The sequence below is a fragment of the Musa acuminata genome, chromosome BXJ2-8 (assembly GCF_036884655.1).
Source record: "Musa acuminata AAA Group cultivar baxijiao chromosome BXJ2-8, Cavendish_Baxijiao_AAA, whole genome shotgun sequence".
Classification (NCBI taxonomy): domain Eukaryota; kingdom Viridiplantae; phylum Streptophyta; class Magnoliopsida; order Zingiberales; family Musaceae; genus Musa; species Musa acuminata.
In genome coordinates this window covers 40274149-40295655 of record NC_088345.1, presented here as the reverse complement: position 1 = coordinate 40295655, position 21507 = coordinate 40274149, and the positions used below count along the sequence as shown (strand labels likewise).

The 21507-nt window shown below is 49.7% G+C and overlaps 32 non-coding genes and 1 pseudogene across 32 annotated transcripts; all 33 read left to right on the top strand.

The window, feature by feature from the left end:
- The first annotated feature begins 1634 nt into the window (after window positions 1–1634).
- LOC135621267 (5S ribosomal RNA) lies at window positions 1635–1752 on the top strand. The gene has a single exon (XR_010490490.1). It is a non-coding gene; the product is annotated as a 5S ribosomal RNA (ribosomal RNA).
- A 486-nt stretch (window positions 1753–2238) lies between these two features.
- On the top strand, window positions 2239–2357 carry LOC135620585 (5S ribosomal RNA). Its single transcript, XR_010489828.1, has one exon. It is a non-coding gene; the product is annotated as a 5S ribosomal RNA (ribosomal RNA).
- A 486-nt stretch (window positions 2358–2843) lies between these two features.
- LOC135621198 (5S ribosomal RNA) lies at window positions 2844–2961 on the top strand. The gene has a single exon (XR_010490423.1). It is a non-coding gene; the product is annotated as a 5S ribosomal RNA (ribosomal RNA).
- Window positions 2962–3447: 486 nt separating this feature from the next.
- LOC135620619 (5S ribosomal RNA) lies at window positions 3448–3566 on the top strand. Its single transcript, XR_010489859.1, has one exon. It is a non-coding gene; the product is annotated as a 5S ribosomal RNA (ribosomal RNA).
- A 486-nt stretch (window positions 3567–4052) lies between these two features.
- LOC135620967 (5S ribosomal RNA) lies at window positions 4053–4171 on the top strand. The gene has a single exon (XR_010490195.1). It is a non-coding gene; the product is annotated as a 5S ribosomal RNA (ribosomal RNA).
- Window positions 4172–4656: 485 nt separating this feature from the next.
- On the top strand, window positions 4657–4775 carry LOC135621250 (5S ribosomal RNA). The gene has a single exon (XR_010490474.1). It is a non-coding gene; the product is annotated as a 5S ribosomal RNA (ribosomal RNA).
- A 485-nt stretch (window positions 4776–5260) lies between these two features.
- On the top strand, window positions 5261–5379 carry LOC135620901 (5S ribosomal RNA). The gene has a single exon (XR_010490130.1). It is a non-coding gene; the product is annotated as a 5S ribosomal RNA (ribosomal RNA).
- Window positions 5380–5865: 486 nt separating this feature from the next.
- On the top strand, window positions 5866–5984 carry LOC135620761 (5S ribosomal RNA). The gene has a single exon (XR_010489995.1). It is a non-coding gene; the product is annotated as a 5S ribosomal RNA (ribosomal RNA).
- A 485-nt stretch (window positions 5985–6469) lies between these two features.
- On the top strand, window positions 6470–6588 carry LOC135620594 (5S ribosomal RNA). The gene has a single exon (XR_010489836.1). It is a non-coding gene; the product is annotated as a 5S ribosomal RNA (ribosomal RNA).
- A 486-nt stretch (window positions 6589–7074) lies between these two features.
- LOC135620636 (5S ribosomal RNA) lies at window positions 7075–7193 on the top strand. Its single transcript, XR_010489875.1, has one exon. It is a non-coding gene; the product is annotated as a 5S ribosomal RNA (ribosomal RNA).
- Window positions 7194–7678: 485 nt separating this feature from the next.
- On the top strand, window positions 7679–7797 carry LOC135620898 (5S ribosomal RNA). Its single transcript, XR_010490127.1, has one exon. It is a non-coding gene; the product is annotated as a 5S ribosomal RNA (ribosomal RNA).
- A 486-nt stretch (window positions 7798–8283) lies between these two features.
- LOC135620552 (5S ribosomal RNA) lies at window positions 8284–8402 on the top strand. The gene has a single exon (XR_010489795.1). It is a non-coding gene; the product is annotated as a 5S ribosomal RNA (ribosomal RNA).
- A 485-nt stretch (window positions 8403–8887) lies between these two features.
- On the top strand, window positions 8888–9006 carry LOC135620793 (5S ribosomal RNA). The gene has a single exon (XR_010490026.1). It is a non-coding gene; the product is annotated as a 5S ribosomal RNA (ribosomal RNA).
- Window positions 9007–9491: 485 nt separating this feature from the next.
- Window positions 9492–9610, top strand: LOC135620628 (5S ribosomal RNA). The gene has a single exon (XR_010489868.1). It is a non-coding gene; the product is annotated as a 5S ribosomal RNA (ribosomal RNA).
- Window positions 9611–10096: 486 nt separating this feature from the next.
- On the top strand, window positions 10097–10215 carry LOC135620731 (5S ribosomal RNA). Its single transcript, XR_010489967.1, has one exon. It is a non-coding gene; the product is annotated as a 5S ribosomal RNA (ribosomal RNA).
- A 485-nt stretch (window positions 10216–10700) lies between these two features.
- LOC135620866 (5S ribosomal RNA) lies at window positions 10701–10819 on the top strand. Its single transcript, XR_010490096.1, has one exon. It is a non-coding gene; the product is annotated as a 5S ribosomal RNA (ribosomal RNA).
- A 486-nt stretch (window positions 10820–11305) lies between these two features.
- LOC135620678 (5S ribosomal RNA) lies at window positions 11306–11424 on the top strand. The gene has a single exon (XR_010489917.1). It is a non-coding gene; the product is annotated as a 5S ribosomal RNA (ribosomal RNA).
- A 486-nt stretch (window positions 11425–11910) lies between these two features.
- LOC135621299 (5S ribosomal RNA) lies at window positions 11911–12029 on the top strand (annotated as a pseudogene).
- Window positions 12030–12515: 486 nt separating this feature from the next.
- LOC135621217 (5S ribosomal RNA) lies at window positions 12516–12634 on the top strand. The gene has a single exon (XR_010490442.1). It is a non-coding gene; the product is annotated as a 5S ribosomal RNA (ribosomal RNA).
- Window positions 12635–13120: 486 nt separating this feature from the next.
- LOC135620926 (5S ribosomal RNA) lies at window positions 13121–13239 on the top strand. The gene has a single exon (XR_010490155.1). It is a non-coding gene; the product is annotated as a 5S ribosomal RNA (ribosomal RNA).
- Window positions 13240–13725: 486 nt separating this feature from the next.
- Window positions 13726–13844, top strand: LOC135620551 (5S ribosomal RNA). Its single transcript, XR_010489794.1, has one exon. It is a non-coding gene; the product is annotated as a 5S ribosomal RNA (ribosomal RNA).
- Window positions 13845–14329: 485 nt separating this feature from the next.
- On the top strand, window positions 14330–14448 carry LOC135620942 (5S ribosomal RNA). The gene has a single exon (XR_010490171.1). It is a non-coding gene; the product is annotated as a 5S ribosomal RNA (ribosomal RNA).
- Window positions 14449–14934: 486 nt separating this feature from the next.
- Window positions 14935–15053, top strand: LOC135620839 (5S ribosomal RNA). Its single transcript, XR_010490070.1, has one exon. It is a non-coding gene; the product is annotated as a 5S ribosomal RNA (ribosomal RNA).
- A 485-nt stretch (window positions 15054–15538) lies between these two features.
- On the top strand, window positions 15539–15657 carry LOC135620891 (5S ribosomal RNA). The gene has a single exon (XR_010490120.1). It is a non-coding gene; the product is annotated as a 5S ribosomal RNA (ribosomal RNA).
- Window positions 15658–16141: 484 nt separating this feature from the next.
- LOC135620889 (5S ribosomal RNA) lies at window positions 16142–16260 on the top strand. The gene has a single exon (XR_010490118.1). It is a non-coding gene; the product is annotated as a 5S ribosomal RNA (ribosomal RNA).
- Window positions 16261–16745: 485 nt separating this feature from the next.
- On the top strand, window positions 16746–16864 carry LOC135621600 (5S ribosomal RNA). The gene has a single exon (XR_010490762.1). It is a non-coding gene; the product is annotated as a 5S ribosomal RNA (ribosomal RNA).
- Window positions 16865–17348: 484 nt separating this feature from the next.
- LOC135620923 (5S ribosomal RNA) lies at window positions 17349–17467 on the top strand. The gene has a single exon (XR_010490152.1). It is a non-coding gene; the product is annotated as a 5S ribosomal RNA (ribosomal RNA).
- A 484-nt stretch (window positions 17468–17951) lies between these two features.
- On the top strand, window positions 17952–18070 carry LOC135620700 (5S ribosomal RNA). The gene has a single exon (XR_010489938.1). It is a non-coding gene; the product is annotated as a 5S ribosomal RNA (ribosomal RNA).
- A 484-nt stretch (window positions 18071–18554) lies between these two features.
- Window positions 18555–18673, top strand: LOC135620567 (5S ribosomal RNA). The gene has a single exon (XR_010489811.1). It is a non-coding gene; the product is annotated as a 5S ribosomal RNA (ribosomal RNA).
- Window positions 18674–19157: 484 nt separating this feature from the next.
- On the top strand, window positions 19158–19276 carry LOC135620922 (5S ribosomal RNA). The gene has a single exon (XR_010490151.1). It is a non-coding gene; the product is annotated as a 5S ribosomal RNA (ribosomal RNA).
- Window positions 19277–19760: 484 nt separating this feature from the next.
- On the top strand, window positions 19761–19879 carry LOC135620968 (5S ribosomal RNA). The gene has a single exon (XR_010490196.1). It is a non-coding gene; the product is annotated as a 5S ribosomal RNA (ribosomal RNA).
- Window positions 19880–20363: 484 nt separating this feature from the next.
- Window positions 20364–20482, top strand: LOC135621599 (5S ribosomal RNA). The gene has a single exon (XR_010490761.1). It is a non-coding gene; the product is annotated as a 5S ribosomal RNA (ribosomal RNA).
- Window positions 20483–20966: 484 nt separating this feature from the next.
- On the top strand, window positions 20967–21085 carry LOC135620728 (5S ribosomal RNA). Its single transcript, XR_010489964.1, has one exon. It is a non-coding gene; the product is annotated as a 5S ribosomal RNA (ribosomal RNA).
- Window positions 21086–21507: the final 422 nt, after the last annotated feature.

Genomic DNA, 21507 nt, shown 5'->3' with positions numbered 1-21507 from the left:
CATCTTACGGATGTCGTCAATAGTCTAAAAGCACTTGGTAAAAGTTTTTCTAATTTTGAACCTATTAACAAGATATTAAGATCCGTTCCAAAAAGTTAAGATCCTAAAGTAATGGCAATACAAGAGGCAAAAATCGTTAATAACTTTCTGCTTGAAGAACTTATTGAGTTCTTGATGACCTATGAAATGATATGCATAGCATATGATGAACTTGAGAACAACCTTCCAAAGAATAGGAAGGACATGACACTTAGAACCAAAGAAGACCACTTGGGTGAAAACTCAAGTGACGATGATGATGATGATGACTTGGCACTTCTTACAAGAAGGTTTAAAAAAATCTTAAAAAGAAATAAAATAAAACAAGACACTAAGAACAAAAGTAAACTAAAAAAGGCCAAATAATTTGCTATAAATGTGAGAAGCTAGGGTACTTCAAAAATGAATATCCCCAAGTGAAAAGAAGCTACCAAAGAAAAAGAAGACTCTCGAAGCAACTTAGGACGATTCAAGTGCATCCGAAGATGAGGAGTCAATCAACAAAAATGAAGTTACAAATTACACTCTAATGGTGCTCAATGACAAGGTAAGTGACTCAATAGAATCTCATTTAGCTTATAATGATTTACTTATTGCTTTCAATGATCTATATGATGAATATAAGCTAGTTGGTAAAAAATACAAGTTGTTAAAAAAGGAGCATGCTTCTCTTATTTGTAAATATGATAAATTAAAAAATGAGCATGATAATAGTATGTTAGCTTCTTGCACTAAGAGTGACGAGATAAATTCACTTAAGAAAGAAAATGTCTTATTACAAGAAATATTTAAAATATTTAAAATAGGTAATAAATCTCTAAATATGATCCTTGCTAATAAGGGTCATGTTCATAGAAAGGAAGGAATTGACTTTGTGAGTAACACCCAACAAAATCTAACTATCTTCATTAAAGGACCTACATTACATGTCTCACCTAGAGAAAAATAAAATTTTTATGAAAAATATAGTCATTTTTCATATAAATGTCTATTTAACAGGTATAGTTCACATAAATTAGTTTGGATTCCTAAAAGAACCATAAATCACTCAATGCTAGGTAGATTTATTTATGAGGGACCAAGGTTAAATAGGTACCCAAAAGAAAACCTCCTTTCTTGTAGATATGTCTACAAACATAAAGTAGAAGCAAAAGATGGTACCTTGATAATGGATGCTCAAGGCATATGACCGGAGATCTAACATACTTCTCCAAGCTCACTAGCCAAGATGAAGGATTTGTCACATTCGGAGACAACAACAAAGGAAAAATTATTAGCAAAGGAAATATAGGCAACAAATCTAACCTTTTGCGCCCCGAGCGGCCAAAACCTCTCCAGTCGACCTCCGAGGCGATGGTTTTGGGCCTCGGAATTTGTCGTGACCGCTACGCAGTCAGCCTCGTGGGGCTCGGAGAGAGCTTTCCGGAATGGGGCCGCAATAGCGATTCCGAGTTCGTTCGAGAAAGTCCCGATGGTTTCGGTGTGCACTTGCCGTGTCTGGTACGCGGTCGGCCTCGTGGGCAACGGAGAGATCCGACAATGGCGATTCCGAGATCGTTCGAGAGTACAAAGGCGAGGGACGATGCACACAAAACGAGTGCGATCAAACCAGCACTAAAGCATCGGATCCCATCAGAACTCTGAAGTTAAGCGTGCTTAGGCGAGAGTAGTACTAGGATGGGTGATCCCTTGGGAAGTCCTCATTTGCACTCCTTTTTGCGCCTCGAGCGGCCAAAAGAATTACTTTAAATGTACTTTTAAGCTTTTCAATTTTTCCAGCATTATGGCCAACAATAAATATGTCATTAACATATAGCAGGAGAATAATGAAATCATCATCTAAAAATTTCTTCATAAACATACAATGATCAGACATGGTTCTAGGATGGGTGACCCCCTGTTGCACTCATTTTTGCGCCCCGAGCGTCTAAAAGCTCTCCCGTCGACCTCTGAGGTGATGGTTTTGGGCCTCGGAATTTGTCATGACCGCTACGCAGTCAGTCTCGTGGGGCTCGGAGAGAGCTTTCCGGAATGGGGCCGCAATAGCGATTCCGAGTTCGTACGAGAAAGTCCCGATGGTTTCGGCGCGCGCTTGACATGTCCAGTACGCGGTCTGCCTCATGGGCATCGGAGAGATCCGACAATGGCGATTCGGAGATCGTTCGAGAGTACAAAGGCGAGGGACGACGCACACAAAACGATTGCGATCATACCAGCACTAAAGCACCGGATCCCATCAGAACTTCGAAGTTAAGCGTGCTAGGGCGAGAGTAGTACTAGGATGGGTGACCCCCTGGGAAGTCCTCGTGTTGCACTCCTTTTCGCGCCCCGAGCGGCCAAAAGACTTACTTAAAACTCCCTTTTAAGCTTTTCAATTTTTCCAGCATTATGGCCAACAATAAATATGTCATTAACATATAGCAGGAGAATAATTTAATCATCATCTAAAAATTTCTTCATAAACATACAATGATCATACATGGTTCTAGGATGGGTGACCCCCTGTTGCACTCGTTTTTGAGCCCCGAGCGGCCAAAACCAATCCCGTCGACCTCTGAGGCGATGGTTTTGGGCCTCGGAATTTGCCGTGGCCGCTACGCCGTCAGTCTCGTGGGGCTTGGAGAGAGCTTTCCTGAATGGGGCCGCAATAGCAATTCCGAGTTCGTTCGAGAAAGTCCCGATGGTTTCGGCGCACGCTTGCCGTGTCCGGTACGCAGTCGGCCTCGTGGGCATCGGAGAGATCCGACAATGGCGATTCCGAGATCATTCGAGAGTACAAAGGCGAGGGACGACACACACAAAATGAGTTCGATCATACCAGCACTAAAGCATCGGATCCCATCAGAACTCCGAAGTTAAGCATGCTTGGGCGAGAGTAGTACTAGGATGGGTGACCCTTTGGGAAGTCCTCGTTTGCACTCCTTTTTGCGCCCCGAGCGGCCAAAAGACTTACTTCAAACTCTCTTTTAAGCTTTTCAATTTTTCCAGCATTATGGCCAACAATAAATATGTCATTAACATATAGCAGGAGAAAAATTAAATCATCATCTAAAAATTTCTTCATAAACATACAATGATCAGACATGGTTCTAGGATGGGTGACCCCCTGTTGCACTCGTTTTTGCCCCCCGAGCGGCTAAAAGCTCTCCCGTCGACCTCTGAGGCGATGGTTTTGGGCCTCGGAATTTGTCGTGACCACTACGCAGTCAGTTTCGTGGGGCTCGGAGAGAGCTTTTCGGAATGGGGCCGCAATAGCGATTCCGAGTTCGTTCGAGAAAGTCCTGATGGTTTCGACGCGTGCTTGACGTGTCCAGTACGCGGTCGGCCTCGTGGGCATCGGAGAGATCCGACAATGCCGATTCCGAGATCATTCGAGAGTACAAAGGCGAGGGACGACGCACACAAAATGAGTGCGATCATACCAGCACTAAAGCATCGGATCCCATCAGAACTTCGAAGTTAAGCGTGCTAGGGCGAGAGTAGTACTAGGATGGGTGACCCCCTGGGAAGTCCTCGTGTTGCACTCCTTTTCGCGCCCCGAGCGGCCAAAAGACTTATTTAAAACTCCCTTTTAAGCTTTTCAATTTTTCCAGCATTATGGCCAACAATAAATATGTCATTAACATATAGCAGGAGAATAATTAAATCATCATCTAAAAATTTCTTCATAAACATACAATGATCAGACATGGTTCTAGGATGGGTGACCCCCTGTTGCACTCGTTTTTGAGCCCCGAGCGGCCAAAACCAATCCCGTCGACCTCTGAGGCGATGGTTTTGGGCCTCGGAATTTGCGGTGGCCGCTACGCCGTCAGTCTCGTGGGGCTCGGAGAGAGCTTGCCTGAATGGGGCCGCAATAGCGATTCCGAGTTCGTTCGAGAAAGTCCCGATGGTTTCGGCGTACGCTTGCCGTGTCCGGTACGCAGTCGGCCTCGTGGGCATCGGAGAGATCCGACAATGGCGATTCGAAGATCGTTCGAGAGTACAAAGGCGAGGGACGACGCACACAGAACGAGTGCGATCATACGAGCACTAAAGCACCGGATCCCATCAGAACTCCGAAGTCAAGCGCGCTTGGGCGAGAGTAGTACTAGGATGGGTGACCCCCTTGGAAGTCCTCGTGTTGCACTCATTTTTGCGCCCCGAGCGGCCAAAAGACTTACTTAAAACTCTCTTTTAAGCTTCTCAATTTTTCCAGCATTATGGCCAACAATAAATATGTCATTAACATATAGCAGGAGAATAATGAAATCATCATCTAAAAATTTCTTCATAAACATACAATGATCATACATGCTTCTAGGATGGTGACCCCCTGTTGCACACCTTTTTGCGCCTCGAGCGGCTAAAACCTCTTCGGTCGACCTCCGAGGTGATGGTCTTGGGCCTCGGAATTTGCCGTGACCGCTACGCTGTCAGTCTCGTGGGGCTCGGAGAGAGCTTTCCGGAATGGGGCCGCAATAGCGATTCCGAGTTCGTTCTAGAAAGTCACGATGGTTTCGGCGCGCCCTTGCCGTGTCCGGTACGCAGTCGGCCTCGTGGGCATTGGAGAGATCCGACAATGGCGATTCCGAGATCGTTCGAGAGTACAAAGGCGAGGTACGACACACACAAAATGAGTGTGATCATAACAGCAATAAAGCATCAGATCCCATCAGAATTCTGAAGTTAAGCGTGCTTGGGCGAGAGTAGTACTAGGATGGGTGACCCCCTTGGAAGTTCTCTTGTTGCACTCCTTTTTGCGCCCCGAGCGGCCAAAAGACTTACTTAAAACTCTCTTTTAAGCTTCTCAATTTTTCCAGCATTATGGCCAACAATAAATATGTCATTAACAAATAGCAGGAGAATAATGAAATCATCATCTGAAAATTTCTTCATAAACATACAATGATCATACATGGTTCTAGGATGGTGACCCCCTTTTGCACACCTTTTTGCGCCTCGAGCGGCTAAAACCTCTTCGGTCGACCTCCGAGGTGATGGTCTTGGGCCTCGGAATTTGCCGTGATCGCTACGCAGTCAGTCTCGTGGGGCTCGGAGAGAGCTTTCCTGAATGGGGCCGCAATAGCGATTTCGAGTTCGTTAGAGAAAGTCACGATGGTTTCGGCGCGCGCTTGACGTGTTCGGTACGCGGTCGGCCTCGTGGGCATCGGAGAGATCCGACAATGGCGATTCCGAGATCGTTCGATGGTACAAAGGCTAGGGACGACGCACGCAGAATGAGTGCGATCATACCAGCACTGAAGCATCGGATCCCATCAGAACTCCGATGTCAAGCGTGCTTGGGCTAGAGTAGTACTAGGATGGGTGACCCCCTGGGAAGTCCTCGTGTTGCACTCCTTTTTGCGCCCCGAGCGGCCAAAAGACTTACTTAAAACTCTCTTTTAAGCATTTCAATTTTTCCAGCATTATGGCCAACAATAAATATGTCATTAACATATAGCAGGAGAATAATGAAATCATCATCTAAAAATTTCTTCATAAACATACAATGATCAGACATGGTTCTAGGATGGGTGACCCCCGGTTGCACTCCTTTTTGCACCCCGAGCGGCCAAAACCTCTCCCGTCGACCTCCGTGGCGATGGTTTTGGGCCTCGGAATTTGCCGTGACTGCTAAGCAGTCAGTCTCGTGGGGCTCGGAGAGAGCTTTCCGAAATGGGGCCGCAATAGCGATTCCGAGTTCGTTCGAGAAAGTCCAGATGGTTTTGGCGCGCGCTTGCTGTGTTTGGGACGCGGTAGGCCTCGTGGGCATCGGAGAGATCCGACAAAGGCGATTCCGAGATCGTTCGAGAGTACAAAGGCGAGGGACGACGCACACAGAACGAGTGCGATCATACCAGCACTAAAGCACAGGATCCCATCAGAACTCTGAAGTCAAGCGTGCTTGGGCGAGAGTAGTACTAGGATGGGTGACCCCCTGGGAAGTCCTCGTGTTGCACTCCTTTTTGCACCCCGAGCGGCCAAAAGACTTACTTAAAACACTCTTTTAAGCTTTTCAATTTTTCCAGCATTATGGCCAACAATAAATATGTCATTAACATATAGCAGGAGAATAATGAAATCATCATCTAAAAATTTCTTCATAAACATACAATGATCAGACATGGTTCTAGGATGGGTGACCCCCTGTTGCACTCCTTTTTCGCCCCGAGGGGTCAAAACCTCTCCCGTCGACCACCGAGGTGATGGTTTTGGGCCTCAAAATTTGCTGTGACCGCTATGCAGTTAGACTCGTGGGGCTCGGAGAGAGCTTTCCGGAATGGGGCCGCAATAGCGATTCCGGGTTCGTTCGAGAGAGTCCCGATGGTTTCGGCGCGCACTTGCCGTGTCCGGTACGCGGTCGGCCTCGTGGGCATCGGAGAGATCCGACAATGGTGATTCCGAGATCGTTCGAGAGTACAAAGGCGAGGGACGACGCACACAGAACGAGTGCTATTATACCAGCACGAAAGCACCGGATCCCATCAGAACTCCGAAGTCAAGCGTGCTTGGGCGAGAATAGTACTAGGATGGGTGACCCCCTGGGAAGTCCTCGTGTTGCACTCCTTTTTGCACCCCGAGCGGCCAAAAGACTGACTTAAAACTCACTTTTACGCTTTTCAATTTTTCCATCATTATGGCCAACAAAAAATATGTCATTAACATATATCAGGAGAATAATGAAATCATCATCTAAAAATTTCTTCGTAAACATACAATGATCAGACATGGTTCTAGCAAGGGTGACCCCCTGTTGCACTCGTTTTTGCGCCACGAGCGGCCAAAACCTCTCCCGTCGACCTCCGAGGCGATGGTTTTGGGCCTCGGAATTTGCCGTGACCGCTACGCAGTCAATCTCGTGGGAATCGGAGAGAGCTTTCCGGAATGGGGCCGCAATAGCGATTCCGAGTTCGTTCGAGAGAGTCCCGATGGTTTCGGCGCGAGCTTGCCGTGTCCGGTACGCGGTAGGCCTCGTGGGCATCGGAGAGATCCGACAATGGCGATTCTAAGATCGTTCGAGTGTACAAAGGCGAGGGACGACGCACACAAAACGAGTGCGATCATACCAGCACTAAAGCACCGGATCCCATCAGAACTCCGAAGTCAAGCGTGCTTGGGCGAGAGTAGTACTAGGATGGGTGACCCCCTGGGAAGTCCTCGTGTTGCATTACTTTTTGCGCCTCGAGCGGCCAAAAGACTTACTTAAAACTCTCTTTTAATCTTTTCAATTTTTCCTGCATTATGGCCAACAATAAATATGTCATTAACATATAGCAGGAGAATAATGAAATCATCATCTAAAAATTTCTTCATAAACATACAATGATCAGACATGGTTCTAGCATGGGTGACCCCCTGTTGCACTCCTTCTTCGCCCCGAGGGGTCAAAACCTCTCCCGTCGACCACCGAGGTGATGGTTTTGGGCCTCGAAATATGCCGTGACCGCTACGCAGTTCGACTCGTGGGGCTCGGAGAGAACTTTCCGGAATGGGGCCGCAATAGCGATTCCGAGTTCGTTCGAGAGAGTCCCGATGGTTTCGGCGCGCGCTTGCCGTGTCCGGTACGCGGTCGGCCTCGTGGGCATCGGAGAGATCCGACAATGGCGATTCCGAGATCGTTCGAGAATACAAAGGCGAGGGACGTCGCACACAGAACGAGTGCTATCATACCAGCACTAAAGCACCGGATCCCGTCAGAACTCCGAAGTCAAGCATGCTTGGGCGAGAGTAGTACTAGGATGGGTGACCCCCTGGGAAGTCCTCGTTTTGCACTCCTTTTTGCACCCCGAGCGGCCAAAAGACTTACTTAAAACTCTCTTTTACGCTTTTCAATTTTTCCATCATTATGGCCAACAAAAAATATGTCATTAACATATATCAGGAGAATAATGAAATCATCATCTAAAAATTTCTTCGTAAACATACAATGATCAGACATGGTTCTAGGATGGGTGACCCCCTGTTGCACTCCTTTTTGCGCCACGAGCGGCCAAAACCTCTCCCGTCGACATCCGAGGCGATGGTTTTGGGCCTCGGAATTTGCCGTGACCGCTACGCAGTCAATCTCGTGGGGCTCGGAAAGAGCTTTCTGGAATGGAGCCGCAATAGCGATTCCGAGTTCGTTCGAGAAAGTCCCGATGGTTTCGGCGCGCGCTTGCCGTGTCCGGTACGCGGTCGGCCTCGTGGGCATCGGAGAGATCCGACAATGACGATTCTGAGATCGTTCGAGAGTACAAAGGCGAGGGACGACGCACACAGAACGAGTGCGATCATACCAGCACTAAAGCATCGGATCCCATCAGAACTCCGAAGTCAAGCGTGCTTGGGCGAGAGTAGTACTAGGATGGGTGACCCCCTGGGAAGTCCTCGTGTTGCACTCCTTTTTGCCCCCCGAGCGGCCAAAAGACTTACTTAACACTCTCTTTTAAGCTTTTCAATTTTCCAGCATTATGGCCAACAATAAATATGTCATTAACATATAGCAGAAGAATAATGAAATCATCATCTAAAAATTTCTTCGTAAACATACAATGATCAGACATGGTTCTAGGATGGGTGACCCCCAGTTGCACTCCTTTTTGTGCCTCGAGCGGCCAAAACCTCTCCCGTCGACCTCCGAGGCGATGGTTTTGGGCCTCGGAATTTGCCGTGACCGCTACGCAGTCAGTCTCGTGGGGCTCGGAGACAGCTTTCCGGAATGGGGCCGCAATAGCGATTCCGAGTTCGTTCGAGAAAGTCCCGATGGTTTCGGCGCGCGCTTGCCGTGTCCGCTACGCGGTCGGCCTCGTGGGCATCGGAGAGATCCGACAATGGCGATTCGGAGATCGTTCGAGAGTACAAAGGCGAGGGACGACACACACAGAACAAGTGCGATCATACCAGCACTAAAGCATCGGATCCCATCAGAACTCCGAAGTCAAGCGTGCTTGGGCGAGAGTAGTACTAGGATGGGTGACCCCCTGGGAAGTCCTCGTGTTGCATTACTTTTTGCGCCTCGAGCGGCCAAAAGACTTACTTAAAACTCTCTTTTAATCTTTTCAATTTTTCCTGCATTATGGCCAACAATAAATATGTCATTAACATATAGCAGGAGAATAATGAAATCATCATCTAAAAATTTCTTCATAAACATACAATGATCAGACATGGTTCTAGGATGGGTGACCCCCTGTTGCACTCCTTCTTCGCCCCGAGGGGTCAAAACCTCTCCCGTCGACCACCGAGGTGATGGTTTTGGGCCTCAAAATATGCCATGACCGCTACGCAGTTCGACTCGTGGGGCTCGGAGAGAACTTTCCGGAATGGGGCCGCAATAGCGATTCCGAGTTCGTTCGAGAGAGTCCCGATGGTTTCGGCGCGCGCTTGCCGTGTCCGGGACGCGGTAGGCCTCGTGGGCATCGGAGAGATCCGACAAAGGCGATTCCGAGATCGTTCGAGAGTACAAAGGCAAGGGTCGATGCACACAGAACGAGTGCGATCATACCTGCACTAAAGCACCGGATCCCATCAGAACTCCGAAGTCAAGCGTGCTTGGGCGAGAGTAGTACTAGGATGGGTGACCCCCTGGAAAGTCCTCGTGTTGCACTCCTTTTTGCGCCCCGAGCGGCCAAAAGACTTACTTAAAACTCTCTTTTAATCTTTTCAATTTTTCCAGCATTGTGGCCAATAATAAATAAGTCATTAACATATTGCAGGAGAATAATGAAATCATCATCTAAAAATTTCTTCGTAAACATACAATGATCAGACATGGTTCTAGTATGGGTGACCCCCTGTTGAACTCCTTTTTGCGCCCCCAGCGGCCAAAACCTCTCCCATCGCCCTCCGAGGTGATGGTTTTGGGCCTTGGAATTTGCCATGACCGCTACGCAGTCAGTCTCGTGGGGCTCGGAGATAGCTTTCCGGAATGGGGCCGCAATAGCGATTCCGAGTTCGTTCGAGAAAGTCCCGATGGTTTCGGCGCGCGCTTGCCGTGTCCGCTACGCGGTCGGCCTCGTGGGCATCGGAGAGATCCAACAATGGCGATTCGGAGATCGTTCGAGAGTACAAAGGCGAGGGACGACACACACAGAACAAGTGCGATCATACCAGCACTAAAGCACCGGATCCCATCAGAACTCCGAAGTCAAGCGTGCTTGGGCGAGAGTAATACTAGGATGGGTGACCCCCTGGGAAGTCCTCGTGTTGCACTCCTTTTTGCGCCCCGAGCGGCCAAAAGACTTACTTACAACTCTCTTTTAAGCTTTTCAATTTTTCCAGCATTATGGCCAACAATAAATATGTCATTAACATATAGCAGGAGAATAATGAAATCATCATCTAAAAATTTTTCATAAACATACAATGATCAAACATGGTTCTAGGATGGGTGACCCCCTGTTGCACTCCTCTTTGCGCCCCGAGTGGCCAAAACCTCTCCCGTCGACCTCCGAGACGATGGTTTTGGGCCTCGGAATTTGCCATGATCGCTACGCAGTCAGTCTCGTGGGCCTCGGAGAGAGCTTTCCGGAATGGGGCCGCAATAGCGATTCCGAGTTCATTCGAGAATGTCCCGAAGGTTTCGGCATGCCCTTGCCGTGTCCGGTACGCGGTCGACCTCGTGGGCATCGGAGAGATCCGATAATGGCGATTCCGAGATCGTTCGAGAGTACAAAGGCGACGGACGACGCACACAGAACGAGTGCTATCATACCAGCACTAAAGCACCGGATCCCATCAGAACTCCGAAGTCAAGCATGCTTGGGCGAGAGTAGTACTAGGATGGGTGACCCCCTGGGAAGTCCTCGTTTTGCACTCCTTTTTGCGCCCCGAGCGGAGAAAAGACTTACTTAAAACTCTCTTTTAAGCTTTTCAATTTTTCCATCATTATGGCCGACAAAAAATATGTCATTAACATATATCAGGATAATAATGAAATCATCATCTAAAAATTTCTTCGTAAACATACAATGATCAGACATGGTTCTAGGATGGGTGACCCCATGTTGCACTCCTTTTTGCGCCACGAGCGGCCAAAACCTCTCCCGTCGACCTCCGAGGCGATGGTTTTGGGCCTCGGAATTTGCAGTGACCGCTACGCAGTCAATCTCGTGGGGCTCGGAGAGAGTTTTCCGGAATGGGGCCGCAATAGCGATTCCGAGTTCGTTCGAGAAAGTCCCGATGGTTTCGGCGCGCGCTTGCCGTGTCCGGTACGCGGTCGGCATCGTGGGCATCGGAGAGATCCGACAATGGCGATTCTGAGATCATTCGAGAGTACAAAGGCGAGGGACGACGCACATAGAATGAGTGTGATCATACCAGCACTAAAGCACCGGATCCCATCAGAACTCCGAAGTCAAGCGTGCTTGGGCGAGAGTAGTACTAGGATGGGTGACCCCCTGGAAAGTCCTCGTGTTGCACTCCTTTTTGCGCCCCGAGCGGCCAAAAGACTTACTTAAAACTCTCTTTTAATCTTTTCAATATTTCCAGCATTGTGGCCAACAATAAATAAGTCATTAACATATTGCAGGAGAATAATGAAATCATCATCTAAAAATTTCTTCGTAAACAGACAATGATCAGACATGGTTCTAGGATGGGTGACCCCCTGTTGAACTCCTTTTTGCGCCCCCAGCGGCCAAAACCTCTCCCATCGCCCTCCGAGGTGATGGTTTTGGGCCTTGGAATTTGCCGTGACCGCTACGCAGTCAGTCTCGTGGGGCTCAGAGATAGCTTTCCGGAATGGGGCCGCAATAGCGATTCCGAGTTCATTCGAGAAAGTCCCGATGGTTTCGGCGCACGCTTGCCGTGTCCGGTACGCGGTCGGCCTCGTGGGCATGGGAGAGATCCGACAATGGCGATTCGGAGATCGTTCGAGAGTACAAAAGCGAGGGACGATGCACACAGAATGAGTGCGATCATACCAGCACTAAAGCACCGGATCCAATCAGAACTCCAAAGTCAAGTATGCTTCGTCGAGAGTAGTACTAGGATGGGTGACCCCCTGGGAAGTCCTCATTTTGCACTCGTTTTTGCGCCCCGAGCGGCCAAAAGACTTACTTAAAACTCTCTTTTAAGCTTTTCAATTTTTCAATCATTATGGCCAACAAAAAATATGTCATTAAGATATATCCGGAGAATAATGAAATCATCATCTAAAAATTTCTTCGTAAACATACAATGATCAGACATGGTTCTAGGATGGGTGACCCCCTGTTGCACTCCTTTTTGCGCCACGAGCGGCCAAAACCTTTCCCGTTGACCTCCGAGGAGATGGTTTTGGGCCTCGGAATTTGCCGTGACCGCTACGCAGTGAATCTCGTGGGGCTCGGAGAGAGCTTTCCGGAATGGGGCCGCAATAGCGATTCCGAGTTCGTTCGAGAAAGTCCCGATGTTTTCGGCGCGCGCTTGCCGTGTCCGGTACGCGGTCGGCCTCGTGGGCATCGGAGAGATCCGACAATGGCGATTCTGAGATCGTTCGAGACTACAAAGGCGAGGGACGACGCACATAGAAAGTGTGCGATCATACCAGCACTAAAGCATCGGATCCCATCAGAACTTCGAAGTCTAGCGTACTTGGGCGAGAGTAGTACTAGGATGAGTGACCCCCTGGGAAGTCCTCGTGTTGCACTCCTTTTTGCCCCCCGAGTGGCCAAAAGACTTACTTAACACTCTCTTTTAAGCTTTTCAATTTTTCCAGCATTATGGCCAACAATAAATATGTCATTAACATATAGCAGGAGAATAATGAAATCATCATCTAAAAATTTCTTCGTAAACATACAATGATCAGACATGGTTCTAGGATGGGTGACCCCCAGTTGCACTCCTTTTTGCGCCTCGAGCGGCCAAAACCTCTCCCGTCGACGTCAGAGGCGATGGTTTTGGGCCTCGGAATTTGCCGTGACCGCTACGCAGTCAGTCTCGTGGGGCTCGGAGACAGCTTTCCGGAATGGGGCCGCAAAAACGATTCCGAGTTCGTTCGAGAAAGTCCCGATGGTTTCGGCGCGCGCTTGCCGTTTCCGGTACGCGGTCGGCCTCGTTGGCATCGGAGAGATCCGACAATGGCGATTCCGAGATCGTTCGAGAGTACAAAGGCGAGGGACGACGCACACAGAACGAGTGCGATCATATGAGCACTAAAGCACCGGATCCCATCAGAACTCCGAAGTCAAGCGCGCTTGGGCGAGAGTAGTACTAGGATGGGTGACCCCCTGGGAAGTCCTCGTGTTGCACTCCTTTTTGCGCCCCGAGCGGCCAAAAGACTTACTTAAAACTGTCTTTTAAGCCTTTCAATTTTTCCAGCATTATGGCCAACAATAAATATGTCATTAACATATAGCAGGAGAATAATGAAATCATCATCTAAAAATTTCTTCATAAACATACAATTATCAGACATGGTTCTAGGATGGGTGACCCCCTGTTGCACTCCTTTTTGCGCCCTGAGCGGCCAAAACCTCTCCCGTCGACCTCCGAAGCGATGGTTTTGGGCCTCGAAATTTGTCGTGACCGCTACGCAGTCAATCTCGTGGGGCTCGGAGAGAGCTTTCCGGAATGGGGCCGCAATAGCGATTCCGAGTTCGTTCGAGAAAGTCCCGATGGTTTCGGCGCGCACTTGCCGTGTCCGGTACGGGGTCGGCCTCGTGGGCATCGGAGAGATCCTAAAACGTCGATTCGGAGATCGTTCGAGAGTACAAAGGTGAGGGACGACGCACACAGAACGAGTGCGATCATACCAGCACTAAAGCATCGGATCCCATCAGAACTCCGAAGTCAAGCGTGCTTGGGCGAGAGTAGTACTAGGATGGGTGACCCCCTGGGAAGTCCTCGTGTTGCACTCCTTTTTGCGCCCCGAGCGGCCAAAAGACTTACTTAACACTCTCTTTTATGCTTTTCAATTTTCCAGCATTATGGCCAACAATAAATATGTCATTAACATATAGCAGGAGAATAATGAAATCATCATCTAAAAATTTCTTCGTAAACATACAATGATCGGACATGGTTCTAGGATGGGTGACCCCCAGTTGCACTCCTTTTTTCGCCTCGAGCGGCCAAAACCTCTCCCGTCGACCTCCGAGGCGATGGTTTTGGGCCTCGGAATTTGCCGTGACCGCTACGCAGTCAGTCTCGTGGGGCTCGGAGACAGCTTTCCCGAATGGGGCCGCAATAACGATTCCGAGTTCGTTCGAGAAAGTCCCGATGGTTTCGGCGCGCGCTTGCCGTGTCTGGTATGCGGTCGGCCTCGTTGGCATCGGAGAGATCCGACAATGGTGATTCCGAGATCGTTCGAGAGTACAAAGGCGAGGGACGACTCACATAGAACGAGTGCGATCACGCGAGCACTAAAGCACCGGATCCCATCAGAACTCCGAAGTCAAGCGTGCTTGGGCGAGAGTAGTACTAGGATGGGTGACCCCCAGGGAAGTCCTCGTGTTGCACTCCATTTTGTGCCCTGAGCGGCCAAAAGACTTACTTAAAACTCTCTTTTAAGCTTTTCAATTTTTCCAGCATTATGGCCAACAATAAATATGCCATTAACATATAGCAGGAGAATAATGAAATCATCATCTAAAAATTTCTTCGTAAACATACTATGATCAGACATGGTTCTAGGATGGGTGACCCCCTGTTGCGCTCCTTTTTGCGCCTCGAGCGGCCAAAACCTCTCCCGTCGACCTCCGAAGCGATGGTTTTGGGCCTCGGAAATTGCCGAGACCGCTACGCTGTCAGTCTGGTGGGCCTCGGAGAGATGTTTCCGGAATGGGGCCGTAATAGCGATTCCGAGTTCGTTCGAGAAAGTCCCGATGGTTTCGGCGGGCGCTTGCCGTGTCCGATACGCGGTTGGCCTCGTGGGCATCGGAGAGATCCAACAATGGTGATTCCGAGATCGTTCGAGAGTACAAAGGCGAGGGACGACGCACATAGAACGAGTGCGATCATACCAGCACTAAAGCACCGGATCCCATCAGAACTCCGAAGTCAAGCGTGCCTGGGCGAGAGTAGTACTAGGATGGGTGACCCGCTGGGATGTCCTCGTGTTGCACTCCGTTTTACGCCGCGAGCGGCCAAAAGACTTACTTAAAACTCTCTTTTAATCTTTTCAATTTTCCAGCATTATGGCCAACAATAAATATGTCATTAACATATAGCACGAGAATAATGAAATCATCATCTAAAAATTTCTTCGTAAACATACAATGATCAGACATGGTTCTAGGATGGGTGACCCCCAGTTGTACTCTTTCTTGCGCCTCGAGCGGCCAAAACCTCTCCCGTCGACTTCCGAGGCGATGGTTTTGGGCCTCGGAATTTGCCGTGACCGCTACGCAGTCAGTCTCGTGGGGCTCGGAGACAGCTTTCCGGAATGGGGCCGCAATAACGATTCTGAGTTCGTTCGAGAAAGTCCCGATGATTTCGGCGTGCGCTTGCCGTGTCCGGTATGCAGTCGGCCTCGTGGGCATCGGAGAGATCCGACAATGGTGATTCCGAGATCGTTCGAGAGTACAAAGGCAAGGGACGATGCACATAGAACGAGTGCGATCATACCTGCACTAAAGCACAGGATCCCATCAGAACTCCGAAGTCAAGCGCGCTTGGGCGAGAGTAGTACTAGGATGGGTGACCCCCTGGGAAGTACTCGTGTTGCACTCCTTTTTGCGCCCCGAGCGGCCAAAAGACTTACTTAAAACCCTCTTTCAAGCTTTTCAATTTTTCCAGCATTATGGCCAACAATAAATGACATTAACTTATAGCAGGAGAATAATGAAATCATCATCTATAATTTTCTTCATAAACATACAATGATCAGACATGGTTCTAGGATGGGTGACCCCCTATTGCACTCGTTTTTGCGCCCCGAGCGGCCAAAACCTCTCCCGTCGACCTCCGAGGCGATGGTTTTGGGCCTCGGAATTTGCCGTGACCGCTACGCTGTCAGTCTCGTGGGGCTCGGAGAGAGCTTTCCGGAATGGGGCCGCAATAGCGATTCCGAATTCGTTCGAGAAAGTCCCGATGGTTTCGACGCGCGCTTGCCGTGTCCGGTACGCGGTCGGCCTCGTGGGCATCGGAGAGATCCGACAACGGCGATTCGGAGATCGTTCGAGAGTACAAAGGCGAGGGACGACGCACACAGAACGAGTGCGATCATACCAACACTAAAGCATCGGATCCCATCAGAACTCCGAAGTCAAGCGTGCTTGGGCGAGAGTAGTACTAGGATGGGTGACCCACTGGGAAGTCCTCGTGTTGCACTCCTTTTTGCGCCCCGAGCGGCCAAAAGACTTACTTAACACTCTCTTTTATGCTTTTCAATTTTCCAGCATTATGGCCAACAATAAATATGTCATTAACATATAGCAGGAGAATAATGAAATCATCATCTAACAATTTCTTCGTAAACATACAATGATCGGACATGGTTCTAGGATGGGTGACCCCCAGTTGCACTCCTTTTTGCGCCTCGAGCGGCCAAAACCTCTCCCGTCGACCTCCGAGGCGATGGTTTTGGGCCTCGGAATTTGCTGTGACCGCTACGCAGTCAGTCTCGTGGGGCTCGGAGACAGCTTTCCGGAATGGGGCCGCAATAACGATTCCGAGTTCGTTCGAGAAAGTCCCGATGGTTTCGGCGCGCGCTTGCCGTGTCCGGTATGTGGTCGGCCTCGTTGGCATCGGAGAGATCCGACAATGGCGAATCCGAGATCGTTCGAGAGTACAAAGGCAAGGGACGATGCACATAGAACGAGTGCGATCATACCAGCACTAAAGCACCGGATCCCATCAGAACTCCGAAGTCAAGCGTGCTTGGGCGAGAGTAGTACTAGGATGGGTGACCCCCTGGGAAGTCCTCGTGTTGCACTCCTTTTTGCGCCCCGAGCGGTCAAAAGACTTACTTAAAACCCTCTTTTAAGCTTTTCAATTTTTCAAGCATTATGGCCAACAATAAATGTCATTAACTTATAGCAGGAGAATAATGAAATCATCATCTAAAAATTTCTTCATAAACATACAATGATCAGACATGGTTCTAGGATGGGTGACCCCCTGTTGCACTCGTTTTTGCGCCCCGAGCGGCCAAAACCTCTCCCGTCGACCTCCGAGGCGATGGTTTTGGGGCTCGGAATTTGCCGTGACCGCGACGGAGTCAGTCTCGTGGGGCTCGGAGAGAGCTTTCCGGAATGGGGCCGCAATAGCGATTCCGAGTTCGTTCGAGAAAGTCCCGATGGTTTCGGCGCGTGCTTGCCGTGTCCGCTACGCGGTCGGCCTCGTGGGCATCGGAGAGATCCGACAATGGCGATTCCGAGATCCTTCGAGAGTACAAAGGCGAGGGACGACGCACACAAAACGAGTGCGATCATAGCAGCACTAAAGCACCGGATCCCATCAGAACTCCAAAGTTAAGCGTGCTTGGCCGAGAGTAGTACTATGATGGGTGACCCCCTGGGAAGTCCTCGTGTTGCACTCCTTTTTGCGCCGCGAGTGGCCAAAAGACTTTCTTAAAACCCTCTTTTAAGCTTTTCAATTTTTTCAGCATTATGGCCAACAATAAATGTCAATAACATATAGCAGGAGAATAATGAAATCATCATCTAAAAATTTCTTCAAAAACATACAATGATCAGACATGGTTCTAGGATGGGTGACCCCCTATTGCACTCATTTTTGCGCCCCAAGCGGCCAAAACCTCTCCCGTCGACCTCCGAGGCGATGGTTTTGGACCACGGAATTTTCCGTGACCGCTACGCAGTCAGTCTCGTGGGGCTCGGAGAGAGCTTTCCGGAATGGGGCCGCAATAGCGATTCCGAGTTCGTTCGAGAAAGTCCCGATGGTTTCGGCGCGCGCTTGCCGTGTCCGCTATGCGGTCGGCCTCGTGGGCATCGGAGAGATCCGACAATGGCGATTCCGAGATCGTTCGAGAGTACAAAGGCGAGGGACGACGCACACAAAACGAGTGCGATCATACCAGCACTAAAGCACCGGATCCCATCAGAACTCCAAAGTTAAGCGTCCTTGGGCGAGAGTAGTACTATGATGGGTGACCCCCTGGGAAGTCCTCGTGTTGCACTCCTTTTTGCGCCGCGAGCTGCCAAAAGACTTACTTAAAACCATCTTTTAAGCTTTTCAATTTTTTCAGCATTATGGCCAACAATAAATGTCAATAACATATAGCAGGAGAATAATGAAATCATCATCTAAAAATTTCTTCATAAACATACAATGATCCGACATGGTTCTAGGATGGGTGACCCCCTGTTGCACTCGTTTTTGCGCCCCGAGCGGCCAAAACCTCTCCCGTCGACCTCCGAGGCGATGGTTTTGGGCCTCGGAATTTGCCGTGACCGCGACGGAGTCAGTCTCGTGGGGCTCGGAGACAGCTTTCCGGAATGGAGCCGCAATAACGATTCCGAGTTCGTTCGAGAAAGTCCCGATGGTTTCTGCGCGCGCTTGCCGTGTCCGGTATGTGGTCGGCCTCGTTGGCATCGGAGAGATCCGACAATGGCGAATCCGAGATCGTTCGAGAGTACAAAGGCAAGGGACGATGCACATAGAACGAGTGCGATCATACCAGCACTAAAGCACCGGATCCCATCAGAATTCCGAAGTCAAGCGTGCTTGGGCGAGAGTAGTACTAGGATGGGTGACCCCCTGGGAAGTCCTCGTGTTGCACTCCTTTTTGCGCCCCGAGCGGTCAAAAGACTTACTTACAACCCTCTTTTAAGCTTTTCAATTTTTCAAGCATTATGGCCAACAATAAATGTCATTAACTTATAGCAGGAGAATAATGAAATCATCATCTAAAAATTTCTTCATAAACATACAATGATCAGACATGGTTCTAGGATGGGTGACCCCCTGTTGCACTCGTTTTTGCGCCCCGAGCGGCCAAAACCTCTCCCGTCGACCTCCGAGGCGATGGTTTTGGGGCTCGGAATTTGCCGTGACCGCGACGGAGTCAGTCTCGTGGGGCTCGGAGAGAGCTTTCCGGAATGGGGCCGCAATAGCGATTCCGAGTTCGTTCGAGAAAGTCCCGATGGTTTCGGCGCGTGCTTGCCGTGTCCGCTACGCGGTCGGCCTCGTGGGCATCGGAGAGATCCGACAATGGCGATTCCGAGATCCTTCGAGAGTACAAAGGCGAGGGACGACGCACACAAAACGAGTGCGATCATAGCAGCACTAAAGCACCGGATCCCATCAGAACTCCAAAGTTAAGCGTGCTTGGCCGAGAGTAGTACTATGATGGGTGACCCCCTGGGAAGTCCTCGTGTTGCACTCCTTTTTGCGCCGCGAGTGGCCAAAAGACTTTCTTAAAACCCTCTTTTAAGCTTTTCAATTTTTTCAGCATTATGGCCAACAATAAATGTCAATAACATATAGCAGGAGAATAATGAAATCATCATCTAAAAATTTCTTCAAAAACATACAATGATCAGACATGGTTCTAGGATGGGTGACCCCCTATTGCACTCATTTTTGCGCCCCAAGCGGCCAAAACCTCTCCCGTCGGCCTCCGAGGCGATGGTTTTGGACCACGGAATTTTCCGTGACCGCTACGCAGTCAGTCTCGTGGGGCTCGGAGAGAGCTTTCCGGAATGGGGCCGCAATAGCGATTCCGAGTTCGTTTGAGAAAGTCCCGATGGTTTCGGCGCGCGCTTGCCGTGTCCGCTACGCGGTCGGCCTCGTGGGCATCGGAGAGATCCGACAATGGCGATTCCGAGATCGTTCGAGAGTACAAAGGCGAGGGACGACGCACACAAAACGAGTGCGATCATACCAGCACTAAAGCACCGGATCCCATCAGAACTCCAAAGTTAAGCGTCCTTGGGCGAGAGTAGTACTATGATCGGTGACCCCCTGGGAAGTCCTCGTGTTGCACTCCTTTTTGCGCCGCGAGCTGCCAAAAGACTTACTTAAAACCATCTTTTAAGCTTTTCAATTTTTTCAGGATTATGGCCAACAATAAATGTCAATAACATATAGCAGGAGAATAATGAAATCATCATCTAAAAATTTCTTCATAAACATACAATGATCCGACATGGTTCTAGGATGGGTGACCCCCTGTTGCACTCGTTTTTGCGCCCCGAGCGGCCAAAACCTCTCCCGTCGACCTCCGAGGCGATGGTTTTGGGCCTCGGAATTTGCCGTGACCGCGACGGAGTCAGTCTCGTGGGGCTCGGAGACAGCTTTCCGGAATGGAGCCGCAATAACGATTCCGAGTTCGTTCGAGAAAGTCCCGATGGTTTCTGCGCGCGCTTGCCGTGTCCGGTATGTGGTCGGCCTCGTTGGCATCGGAGAGATCCGACAATGGCGAATCCGAGATCGTTCGAGAGTACAAAGGCAAGGGACGATGCACATAGAACGAGTGCGATCATACCAGCACTAAAGCACCGGATCCCATCAGAACTCCGAAGTCAAGCGTGCTTGGGCGAGAGTAGTACTAGGATGGGTGACCCCCTGGGAAGTCCTCGTGTTGCACTCCTTTTTGCGCCCCGAGCGGTCAAAAGACATACTTAAAACCCTCTTTTAAGCTTTTCAATTTTTCAAGCATTATGGCCAACAATAAATGTCATTAACTTATAGCAGGAGAATAATGAAATCATCATCTAAAAATTTCTTCATAAACATACAATGATCAGACATGGTTCTAGGTTGGGTGACCCCCTGTTGCACTCGTTTTTGCGCCCCGAGCGGCCAAAACCTCTCCCGTCGACCTCCGAGGCGATGGTTTTGGGCCTCGGAATTTGCCGTGACCGCGACGGAGTCAGTCTCGTGGGGCTCGGAGAGAGCTTTCCGGAATGGGGCCGCAATAGCGATTCCGAGTTCGTTCGAGAAAGTCCCGATGGTTTCGGCGCGTGCTTGCCGTATCCGCTACGCGGTCGGCCTCGTGGGCATCGGAGAGATCCGACAATGGCGATTCCGAGATCCTTCGAGAGTATAAAGGCGAGGGACGACGCACACAAAACGAGTGCGATCATAGCAGCACTAAAGCACCGGATCCCATCAGAACTCCAAAGTTAAGCGTGCTTGGGCGAGAGTAGTACTATGATGGGTGACCCCCTGGGAAGTCCTCGTGTTGCACTCCTTTTTGCGCCGCGAGCGGCCAAAAGACTTTCTTAAAACCCTCTTTTAAGCTTTTCAATTTTTTCAGCATTATGGCCAACAATAAATGTCAATAACATATAGCAGGAGAATAATGAAATCATCATCTAAAAATTTCTTCAAAAACATACAATGATCAGACATGGTTCTAGGATGGGTGACCCGCTGTTGCACTCATTTTTGCGCCCCAAGCGGCTAAAACCTCTCCCGTCGACCTCCGAGGCGATGGTTTTGGACCTCGGAATTTTCCGTGACCGCTACGCAGTCAGTCTCGTGGGGCTCGCAGAGAGCTTTCCGGAATGGGGCCGCAATAGCGATTCCGAGTTCGTTCGAGAAAGTCCCGATGGTTTCGGCGCGCGCTTGCCGTGTCCGCTACGCGGTCGGCCTCGTGGGCATCGGAGAGAT